At 41.8% G+C, this 12044-nt stretch overlaps 1 protein-coding gene across 4 annotated transcripts in view; it reads left to right on the top strand.

Annotated features, from left to right (window-relative positions):
- LOC129707718 (copine-8) overlaps positions 1-12044 on the top strand; it is a 204072-nt gene that overhangs the window by 727 nt on the left and 191301 nt on the right. The window lies entirely within an intron of this gene.

Below are 12044 nucleotides of genomic sequence, written 5' to 3'. Positions count from 1 at the left end.
TACCCATATGATCCAGGATATTTTTGATACGACTGATTTTTATAATTCGTCTAATTTCCGTGAATACAGATTCTGAACTTGAACGCAAACAGGGGAGGGGGAGGGGGAGGTTGACGGGAGGGTCGGGGGTGTCGGGCAGAGGAAGGGAAGGGGTGGGATGTCCGACCCCTCCCTGTTGTGCATCAATCTGTGACCGAGGGAATCATCACACATCGCTTGCCAACAAGCGGAGGAATTTCCCGGTTTACAATATTAACTCCAACGGCGCCGGTCTCGTTTTTAAAAGATTAATCATGTTTTGAAATTAAACGCATTAGCGTTAAAGAAAACAGGTTGTCAGCTTTTTAAAAACCGTTTTAACCACCGTGGGCCGGGGTCATATCGTGGGGTGGGTGGGGTGGGGTGGGGGGTTATTTGCAGCTTAAATCAACATTGTCTGTATATTGCTTCATAAAGGTGATCTCTCTGACTGTTTATCCCTCGCTGTTTATTTATATGGACGTACATTATATTACAAACACTTTTTTTTAAATTAATAATCTAATTATGGCGTACACTGATTTTAAATACAAAATTGACGAGGACACATCAAATTATGGAAGCCTGGGTGTCTTTAATGTAACCAGCATCCCTGATCATTTGTAGTAGGCTTAAGCTAGACTCCCAAATACACATATTGATTTATTTCACCCTGACAATGAATCTGTTTGAAAATCGTCGCTTTTTTGAATCATTGCTTTCCTTTCAGTGGCTGCTCGTTTATGTCCAAGTCAGCTTTTGTTTTTTTCAGGCAATAACTTAAGTCAGTTCAGAGAGTGAGGAGAATGAATGGTTGAATGGACTTTATGATACTTTATTGTCACATGTACCTAGATACAGTGAGATGCTTTGTTTTGTATACAACCCAGTAAAATCATGTAGCAGATCTCACCTAGGTGGTACACAAGTGTCGCCACACATTGTCGCTGACAAAGGCTGTATCTTTACAAATTGATTCTTGTTTTCGCAAGAGTTTGTACAGGTGAGTCCAGGTTTGGGCTTTGGGTTTGATACTCCCTTAGCCCGTTAACAAATACTTGATGATTGGCAAGAGCTACTCCTTGAACAATACTGAGTCCAGGACAAAAGCAAGTCATGCACCTATTGGCATAATTACATTTGTAACAGTCAAACACCTTCCAACTCTCATCTCAGTTTCACAGACAATTCAACTTTCGGTCAAGAAATTGGTGATCTAAGAAAAAATAATTGAAATAAGATGCCATTGCAATTAGAGTTCTTGTGTATGGTGGTTGAGTGAATCATTTGCATTGGTGAAATATTAGTGAGAAGCATGTTTATTATTGAGTATACTCCCGGGGGGGGTGCAGTGCGGATCTGGCCGTTGCTGATAAGGCACGTATTTATTGTTCATTTTCAATTGCCTGTAAGATGGTGGTGGTGGTGAACCACAAGTTCAAACCATTACAATCCTTCAAATGAGGATGCTTCTGGTGCAAAAAACAAAGTGGTGGAGGTCAGGCGGCATCTGTGAAGGGAAATGGACAGACAACGTCTTGGGTCAGGAATGGAAACAACCTTTGTTCATTTTTCTCCAAAGATGTTGTCTGGCCCCCTTAATCTTCCAGCACTTTGTTTTTTGCTCAGATACCAGCATCTGCAATCCCTTGTGTCTCCATACTCCAAGGGTGTGGGTGGGGAGTTCCAGGACAAAGAAACAGTGAGATATTTATAGGTCAGAATGTTGTTTGACTTGGTAGGTATTTGCGGGAGATGGTGTACCCATGAGCTCAGGCACATCTTGGTGGTCAAGGTTGTGAACTTGGGATGTGCTGTCAGTGGTGAACAATTCACATTGAACATCAGACCCCGGGAAGTGCTATAGTGCAGAGGAACATAGAAAACATAGAAAATAGGTGCAGGAGAACATAGAAAACATAGAAAATAGAAACATAGAAATTAGGTGCAGGAGTAGGCCATTCGGCCCTTCGAGCCTGCAACGCCATTCAATATGATCATGGCTGATCATCCAACCCAGTATCCTGTACCTGCCTTCTCTCCATACCCCCTGATCCCTTTAACCACAAGGACCACATCTAACTCCCTCTTAAATATAGCCAATGAACTGGCCTCAACTACCTTATGTGGCAGAGAATTCCACAGATTCACCACTCTCTGTGTAAAAAATGTTTTTCTCATCTCGGTCCTAAAAGACTTCCCCCTTATCCTTAAACTGTGACCCCTTGTTCTGGACTTCCCCAACATCGGGAATAATCTTCCTGCATCTAGCCTGTCCAACCCCTTAAGAATTTTGTAAGTTTCTATAAGATCCCCCCTCAATCTTCTAAATTCTAGCGAATACAAGCCAAGTCTATCCAGTCTTTCTTCATATAAAAGTCCTACCATCCCAGGAATCAGTCTGGTGAACCTTCTCTGTACTCCCTCTATGGCAAGAATGTCTTTCCTCAGATTAGAACCCAGGAGTACATGGCTCTCTATAAGTTGTGTTGCAGGTAGATAAGGTGAAGAAGGCTTTTGGTATTCTGGCTTTCATCAGTCAATGAATTGAGTATAGAAGTTGAGATGTTATGTAGCTGTCATTACAAGATGTCAGTGAGGCTGCACTTTGAGTATTGTGTTCAGTTTTGGTCACTCTGCTATAGGAAAGATGCCATTTAGTTGGAAAGGGCCTTGAGAATATTAATGAGGATGTTGCCTGAAGCCAAGAGCCTGAGCTGTAGGAGAGATTGAGCAGACTAGGACTCTATTCCTTGGAGTGTAGGAGGCTGAGGAGTGATCTTAAACAGGTGTATAAAATCATGAGGGGACTAGATAGAGAAAATGAAGTGTCTGCACAAGGGCATATGTTTAAGGGGAAAGATTTAATTGAACCTTGAAGGGGCAACATTTTCACAAAGAGAGTGGTGGGTATATAGAACGAACTAACAGGGAAAGTAGTTGAGGAAGGTACAATAACAACATTTTAATGACATTTAGACAGGAACATCAATAGGAAGGTTTTGAGGGATATTGGCAGACCATGGGGATATGGTAAATGTTATGAGCTCAGATGGGATGTTTTGGTCAGCATGGGTGTGCTTGGCAAAAGGATTTGTTTCTGGGCTCTGATTCTGTGCGAGCAACAATAGTGCACATTGTCCATGGAACACAGCATCCACTGTGCACTTGTGATGTGGGGAAAGAATGTTTTGTGCATTGGACTTGGAGCCAAACAATTGGCTGCCTTGTTCCTCAGGGTTTTGAGAGTTATACAGTGTTTTATTATTAACCCTTGGCTGGTTGTGATCTTTTTCTTAATTGTAGAACTGCATGGCATGAGGTCAACACCTACCCATGTAGCTGAGGTTGAGACAAATGATGATTTAAAGTGTCAGATCACAGGCGTATATGATCTGATGACGTAGCATACGGTTTTATTTCTAACTTTAAAGCAATATTCATCACTGACAATTTAATGGGAAAATGTTCACCTTTAGACTGATAATGGAAGTATATAATGTAACCCGGATGATGAAACTACCTAAATTGTTTGCTGGATTTGGAATTATATTTTTGTGTTGTATTCTTAAACATATTGGCAGTTCAGAAACAAAGTTAATGATACAAATAACTTGCCAACATTAGGCGACAAGTCCTATAATAATCTTGTCTAATCACTATGTTAGAATGGGTCCAATTTGATATAGAAACAAAGAAACATAGAAAATAGGTGCAGGAGGAGACCATTCGGCCCTTCGAGCCAGCACTGCCATTCATTGTGATCATGGCTGATCGTCCCCAATCAATAACCCGTGCCTGCGTTCTCCCCATATCCATTGATTCCACTAGCCCCTAGAGCTCTATCTAGCTCTCTCTTAAATCCATCCAGTGATTTGGTCTCCACTGCCCTCTGTGGCAGGGAATTCCACAAATTCACAACTCTCTGGGTGAAAACGTTTTTTCTCATCTCAGCCTTAAATGGCCTCCCCATTATTCTAAGACTGTGGCCCCTGTTTCTGCTCGCCCAACATTGGGAACATTTTTCCTACATCTAGCTTGTCCAGCCCTTTTATAATTTTATATGTTTCTATAAGATTCCCCCTCATCCGTAAACTCCAGTGAATACAAGCCTAATCTTTTCAATCTTTTCTCATATGACAGTCCCGCCATCCCAGGGATCAATCTAGTGAACATACGCTGCACTACCTCAATCACAAGGATGTCCTTCCTCAAATTAGGAGACCAAAACTGTACACAATACTCCAGATGTGGTCTTACCAGAGCCCTATACAACTGCAGAAGAACCTCTTTACTCCTGTACTGAAATCCTCTTGTTATGAAGGCCAACATTCCATTAGTTATAAATGGTCAATGATGAACAGAATAAAACAAAGAGCAAGAAATGGTAAATTGTAAGAAAGTTGATGTCAACACCAAAGACATAATTTCATCAACTTGTTTAGATGAAATTAGGCACCATAAAAGTTATTTCAGTCTTTGTAAAATGATGCTGTACAATCAGTTTCCCAAGATCACGGTGGCGCAGCGGTAGAGTTGCTGCCTTACAGCGAATGCAGCGCCGGAGACCTGGGTTTGATCCGGACTACGGGTGCTGTCTGTACGTTCACTCCGTGATCTGCGTGGGTGTTCTCCGAGATCTTCGATTTCCTCCCACATTCCAAAGACGTACAGGTTTGGAGGCTAATTGACTTGAAAAATGTAAAAATAGTCCCTAGTGGGTATAGGATAGTTAAGGGCCTGTCCCACTCATGCGACCGCTACAGTCGACTGCCACGACCCGTGATAGGTCACCAAAATTTTCAACATGTTGAAAATTCAGCGGCGACCAGAAAGACGGTACGACTCTTTGGAGACCTCTCACGACCATACAGGCGACCCCTGGCGACATGTCGCGGGTGACCTCTCACGACCATACAGGCGACCCCTGGCGACATGTCGCCGGGTGACCTCTCACGACCATACAGGCGACCCCTGGCGACATGTCGCGGGTGACCTCTCACGACCGTAGGAGACCTCTCATGACCTATCACGAGTTGCGGCAGTCGCCTGTGAAGGTTGCGTAAGTGGGACAGGCCCTTTAATGTGCGGGGATTGCTGGTCGACACTGACCTGATGGGCCGAAGAGCCTGTTTCCGCACTGTATCTCTAAACTAAACTAAAAATAAATCACAAACTATATTTGCACTATGTTTTGGTGTGCAAGACATGGTGACATTGAGTGGTGAAGGTGTGTAAGTGTATGTGGGCTGTAAATGCAATATGCTACCAATTTAAACCATGCCGCCATCTTCTGTTAGCCATCAACTCAGACTCCAAGATCCCTCTGCAAATTGCAACACCTCACACTTGCTCAGATAATATTTCAGCTGTCATTTCTCCGCCCAATTCTGCAGCTGATTTATATCCTGCTGTATCTTCTGACAGCCTTCCTCATTGACTGCAACACTTCCAATTTAGGTGTATTCAGCCAATTTACTCAACAACCCATCCATATTTACATCTACATAATGATAGTGAATTAAAGTTAAGACACACAAGCAGGGTTAAGCTCTCACATTTCTATTGCCCGCTCTGCAGTTTAATTACATTGTGGCTGATCATTAACTCCTTACTGGTTTTGGGAAGAACCCATGATGTGTGGCTGGTATCTTTTTTGGAACAAAACAAATGTGAAAGAATCCTTAGATTGTTGAGAATGATGAGGGTACTTATCTCAGCCACGACTGAATACTGAGAATATACCAATTCGGGATTGTAATCTGTGTGAATAATGTGGCAAGAATGTGTTCTGAAAATTAAATGGCTCTTTGAATTATTAAATGCTACATTGGTCATGGCCTTCATTTAATGAAGTGTCATTCTCACAGTTTATCACAGGCAAAAGGAGAATCGCAGAAGGCCTTGTCTGCTCATTATAGGGGCGGAAAACCCGGGGTGGGCAGAGGGGCCACGTCCCCCCCCCCCATGTTTTGAGAGGTGGGGGACATCCCCCCCCAATTTTTGTCATCAGGATTTTAAAATCTCCGCTTCCCGCGAGACAGTGGAAGTGGGACTGCTGATCGAGGGCGCCGATTGGACGAGAGAGACGTCGGTCAGCGGGCAATGGGGGCGAGACATGATGATTCAGCGCGATGATTGGAGGAGGGAGGAGTGGGGGGGGGGTGGGACTGAGGATAGAGTGTCGTGATTGGAGGAGGGAGACATGGCACAGACTTGCGTCTCATCCGCAGCAGGGATCGATCCTGGCCGGCTCTCCGGCCCTGTCCCGTCCCCACCCGAGTGCCCCCCCCACGGGTGGTCAGGAGTCAGACGCGAGCTGTACCCCCAGGCCCACAGCCAGCACAGAGAAGCAGTGCTAAACCCAGCTCAACTCTGCCTGTCCCGCCAGGTTAACCTGCCTGGGCTTGCGAGAAATATGGCCAGAGCGGAGAAGCTGCGCTGGTGTCCCGTCAGTCCAGTCAGGGCTTGTAGGTTAACCCGGCGAGACAGGCAGAGTTGAGCTGCATTTAGTAGGTATGTTGCAAAGCCTACCTGAAGCGTCGCTGAAAATCTGTCCCAGCCCGTGTGCGCGATTCTGGCGCCGTTTAGAGGGGGGCGGGTTTAAAACGCGATTTTCCCTAGGCTGTTCAAATCGAGGATGTTCAGCCTAGTTAATTATTAACGAAAAATCGCTGGAAGATTCCGTCGCTTTAGCTATTATTACTTTTAAAGGCTTTATATAATTGTTATAGTAGTTTCAAAATTAACCTCTAAATCCCCGACCACCGGCAACGGGTCGGATCTCATACAGGGGACAACAGAAGGTAGGCTGTTTATTTTTACATTAAAAAGGGCTTCTTAAGATCCCTTTATACAAAGTTTAAAGTTGCGAGTAGCTAATTTTGAGCCCATTATATCCCGCAGTATTTTTCTGGGCATTTGAGGGCACAAATCTAGCGCAATGTGAACGTTCTAAACCAGCGCGTTCACAGGAACCCACTAGAAAGCTGATTTAAATTGACTTTAATTTACAGCAATTGAACACTAAATTCCTTCCATTTGGCCTATAAATTAATGTAAATGAGATTTTAAAATCATGTTTTATTGTGAATTATTTGTGAATATTATTTGGACACTTAGGCTATTTAAAAATGTTAATCATTTATTAAGAAATAGATAGATGTTTAGATCTAGTAATTGAAGTTTGAAATTTGCTCCAATTGGGTAACTAACTAATTATATGCTTTAATTTCAGGTCATCCAATTAAGATTGTTTTATATTTGTTTCAGAATGCTTCAATCTATGATAACTGAAAATTTCATTAAATTCTCTTAATTTTTAAGAAAGTTATGGGCTTTTGACTGTCCACGATCACAGCTTTTTTGTTATGTCCATAGAAAATCAATAGGGAACAAGATGCTAATTTCCGAGTATGAAAATGGCCGTAACTTTTTAAATACTTGAGATATGAAAGTGAATTAGGTGTCAAATTAAACTTCTTTTTATGCTTTATCTGATGGGATAAATTGCAGACTTGATTTTTAAAATCTCAAAATTTTGTAACATTGCTACATTTAGCGCTGGATTAAGCCTCCGAAGCCTCGCGTATGTGTGTGTGAGTGTGCGCATGCGCTCGCGGCCATCAAAAATTGTGTCCCCCCTGTCCCCCGGTCCCCTCAATATTTTGATAGCGATTTCCGTGCCTGGCTCATGACATTAAAAGGACTAGCTAGACCTTCTGCTCGACAACCCCAGAGCCCTGTCATTCACTGTTTAGGTACTGTCCTGGTTTGACTTTTCAAAATGCAACACATCGCACTTCTCTGTATTAAACTCCATGAACTTTTCCTCAGCCCACCAGACCAACGGATCAAGATCCTGCTGCAATTTTTGACAACCATCTTTGCTGTCTACAATACCACCCACTGTAATGTAATCTGCAAACTTACAAATCATGCCTTGTATGTTCTCATCCAAGTCATAGATATAGATGACAAACAGCAACGGTCCAGCACTGAATCCTGAGGCACACCATGAGTCACAGATCTCCAGTCCGAAAAACAACCTTCCACCACCACCCTTCAAATGTTGTAATTGCACCCACCTCTACAGATTCCACTGGCAGCTCGTTCCATATATGCACCACCCTCTGCGTAAAGAAATCCTCTTAATATACGCCTCATTGTCACCGTCTCCTAGCTAGGTGGAATGATCTATTCTACATTTTCCTTCACCTCCATCCCCTTTGATCTCTTTTGTCATACCTTACCCTTCCATATCTCTGCGTCTCCCTATCTCCTGACTCTCAGACTGAAGAAGGGTCAAACCAAAACATCACCCATTCCTTCTTTCCAGAGATGCTGCCTGTCCCGCTGAGTTACTCTGGTTTAGTTTAGAGATACAGCACGGAAACAACCCTTCGGCCCACCAAGTCCGGACCAACCAGCGATCCCCGCACATTAATGCCACACTACACATACACAAGGGACAATTTTACATTGACACCAAGCCAATCGGCCTACAAACATGTACTTCTTTGGAGTGCGGAAGGAAACCGAAGATATCGGAGAAAATCCACACAGGTCACGGGGAGAATGTACAAATTCCATACAGACAAGCACCCGGGTCTCTGGTACCTTACGCCACTGTGCCACGTTTGATTAAGATTCCAGGTATATTAGTTGCTGCAAAGCTTTCACATGTCTCAAAGCATTTACTCAATGAATATCCATATCAACATGGCTCAGAGTAGCAGCATATTGGAATAGTGGGTAATTCTTACAGATCAGCAATGTAAAATAAGGTTTCTCTCCTGTTGAAAGAAAGCCAAATCAGTTTTCTTATAGAAATTCTTTAGCCCGTTTAAATCTGAGGCAGGAAGATTTCTGGCAGTGTAGTGTATGCTTCCTCTTTATTTATGAAGTGCTCAGGATGTCGACTTTGCCATGAGAAACAAAGATGCAAATGGGATGATCTGAATGTGAAAATGTAGTCAGTGATTACTGTAATCACTGATTTTCTTTTTGAGCATGAATGCATCAGAAATGCAAATTGCTTTCTTGGTCCTTTCCAGAGTTTTGTTTACTCAATGTTAGTTTATGTGGGAATTAATTTCATGGGAACATTTCTGGGTGAGCAGCAACATCTTTTTCAGATAACTTACCTGTTTGGTTGATCTGATGGCTTTTTTCTATTTCATTGTACATATTTTACAGGCTCTGAATGAATTTAATTGGATTGCTCTTTGAAATGTGGCACTTAAGATTATCGGTACTCAGTGATCAGATAGTCTGATGGTTCTGGGATCACTTTTACATTTGTTCCTTGATTTAATTTCCGTTTTAATTATGTGATCATTCAATCATTGATGAATATGAATTGATAGTTATTCACAAAAATCTTATTGCGGGATAAATATTTATTTTTACTTTCAGTATGGTGCACTTCTAGTGCCAAAATTGAATCTTTCTGGATTCGGCAAAATTTTAAGTCTTTGCTAAAATTCACCTTTATTTGACTGGGGTATCTGGAGCCATGGCTATCTATTGAAGACAGAGATATGAAGGAATTCTTCCTTGTATTGGGTAGTAAACCGTTTATATGGCATTGTGTGCAAGCTTGTTCACTGAGCGTATTCCAGACAGAGATGGGTAACTTTTTTAGATATTACTAGACTAAGTGGGACCCGTTGGGTCCCAGCATCACATGGGAGGGCAAAGGCAAGGCAGCTTTAGCACTTTCAAACCAAAGGCAACACAGCTTTAGCCCTTTCAAACCAAAACACACTTTTGCATTTTCAAACTACATTTTCAAACCACATTAAGGGCACTGACAGGTCAGTAAAACTGCTCACAGTTTAGTAGACCATGTGTTCAGTGTTATTCACACCTCAGATTGAGAATTGCAACCTCTCGCTCTCCTATCTTGCAGAGAACTGAGGCACCTCCACACTTCCGGGTTTTATAGTCCCTCCGGCCTTCAGGAGAGAGAATCTCAACATTTTTTAAATACTAATAACTCTTATTTTTCATCAATGGGAAAACTCCTCTTGTCTTGCGCAGCGGAGGGGGACTCTGAGTAAGATGGACAAAAATCACAGCCGTAAGTGGCAGCGTTTTTTCTAAAATCAACATACAGTGTGACAGGAAGTGGTCAAGATGAGACTTTTAGTAATATAGATTAAAGGGAATCTTGGTATGTATATAAAGTTAGTTCAGGAAAATATTGCCTTTTTAAAAGTTTATCCATGTTCAACTTTATTTTGCACAAAACGTTATTCACGGTATTCCCTTTATCATGTATCTGTACACTATGGATGGCTCGATTGTAATCATGTACTGTCTTTCGGCTGACTGGTTAGCACGCAACAAAAACTTTTCACTGTACCTCGGTACACGTGACAATAAACTAAACTCAAATTGAACGGTAGGCAGATACAAAGGACCAAATAATATACTCCTGCTTTGCTTTCCTCACATTCCGGTCATGTTGGGAAAGACAGAAAAGAGTCTTTGATTGTTGACAAGACCTTGCTTGTCACAGGTTTGTACTGAGACTGGATCAGTTGTGCATCCGTTTGTTAGTGTCATGTTTTACATGTCATCATAAAGCAGATGCAAGATGGAGGTGAATTTTTGCAGACAGCTAACTTTGTAAAGAGGATTTTCCACAATCCCTCTTTGACTGATTTAAAGCCTTGTCTTGAAAATGGTATACATTGTGATTGATGCTGGTCTGTGAGTTTCTTTTGGAGTTGATGAGCAGTGCGGTTCACGTCGATTCTGGTTCTAAATGGGCAGAATCAACATAGCAATTCATAGAGCAGCTGCTTGGCAAATTAATGGATACAGTTTTGGAGGACGTTGGCAATGGTTTCCCCCTTGGCAGCAGCATGGCGAACTTTCCATGACCACAATTGCATTTGTCTTTTTTCTAGATCCAAATGATTTCAGCATTTCTACGATCACTGATACATTCTTCTCCTTCCAGAATGGGAGAAGGAGCTGTGAGACACATGGCTAGGAGTGGGTGTGGAGGCTCATTGCTGGGAAAACAATGCTCAGCCAAAGCTCTGTGGAAATTTTAGTTCTGGAGTGCGCGGGAGGGAGGACTGGGGAGGTTGTTGAAATCGGAGCAGAGAGCAGCCAGAGGAAAGAGAGCAGGAGATTCCTAGTGCAGGGAGGAAAGGTGGGGCCACACAGTTGAGCAGAGACACAGCAAGCTTCAGTGTCCTCATTTTATTTGGGTTTCTTTGTTTATCTTTGATTAAGCCTTGCTGTAAATTTTATATTAATAAGTAAAATTTGAAGCTGTTATTGTAAGAATCCTTCAAGAAACAGGGTTATCTCCAATTTTCTACCACAATGCATATACATTTTTGTCATTGTAACCCACCTGATGTTGGATTTATTTCATTTCATTTTTTTTTTATTATTTTTTTATTTTATTTTATTTTTTTTATTTTATTTTTATTAGAAGTACGGTAAATTACAATTCTACACAACACATATATCTTAATACATTTTTTGTACCGCTTTTTTTTTTTTTTTTTTAGAGCTTTAAGAAAAAGGTAGAAGTTAGGAAAGTAAAGAAAGTACAAGAGAGTCGTGCAGTGCAAGAGTGTAAGGAAAAGAAAGCCCCTTAGGAAAGAAGTTAGAGAAGGAAGTAAAGTGAGAAAATAGACCCTAGAAAAGAGAGAAAGAGAAAGTAGAAACAATCGCTCTATTATAACATTAAACTCCGCAGAAAGGGGACTACCAACCAAGTCTGTTTTTGTTATTTTACCTCCCGTTACCAGGTCCTGATTCCGCTTATTATATATTTATATTTTTTTTTAGGTTACTATTGCACCTCATGCTTGTAATAGGTCCAGAAACATAGACCACGTCTTTTGAAATTGGTCTGCTTTACCTGCTAGGAGGAATCTCATCTCTTCCAGATGTAATGTTTCAAACATATTTGATATCCACATTTTTATTGTTGGTGTCGGCGCATTTTTCCAGAATTTAAGTATAAGCTTTTTTCCCATTATTAGCCCGTAATT

This window comes from Leucoraja erinacea, chromosome 22, assembly GCF_028641065.1.
Source record: "Leucoraja erinacea ecotype New England chromosome 22, Leri_hhj_1, whole genome shotgun sequence".
In the NCBI taxonomy this organism is placed as follows: Eukaryota; Metazoa; Chordata; class Chondrichthyes; order Rajiformes; family Rajidae; genus Leucoraja; species Leucoraja erinaceus.
This window is presented reverse-complemented; position numbering and strand designations above follow the sequence as displayed.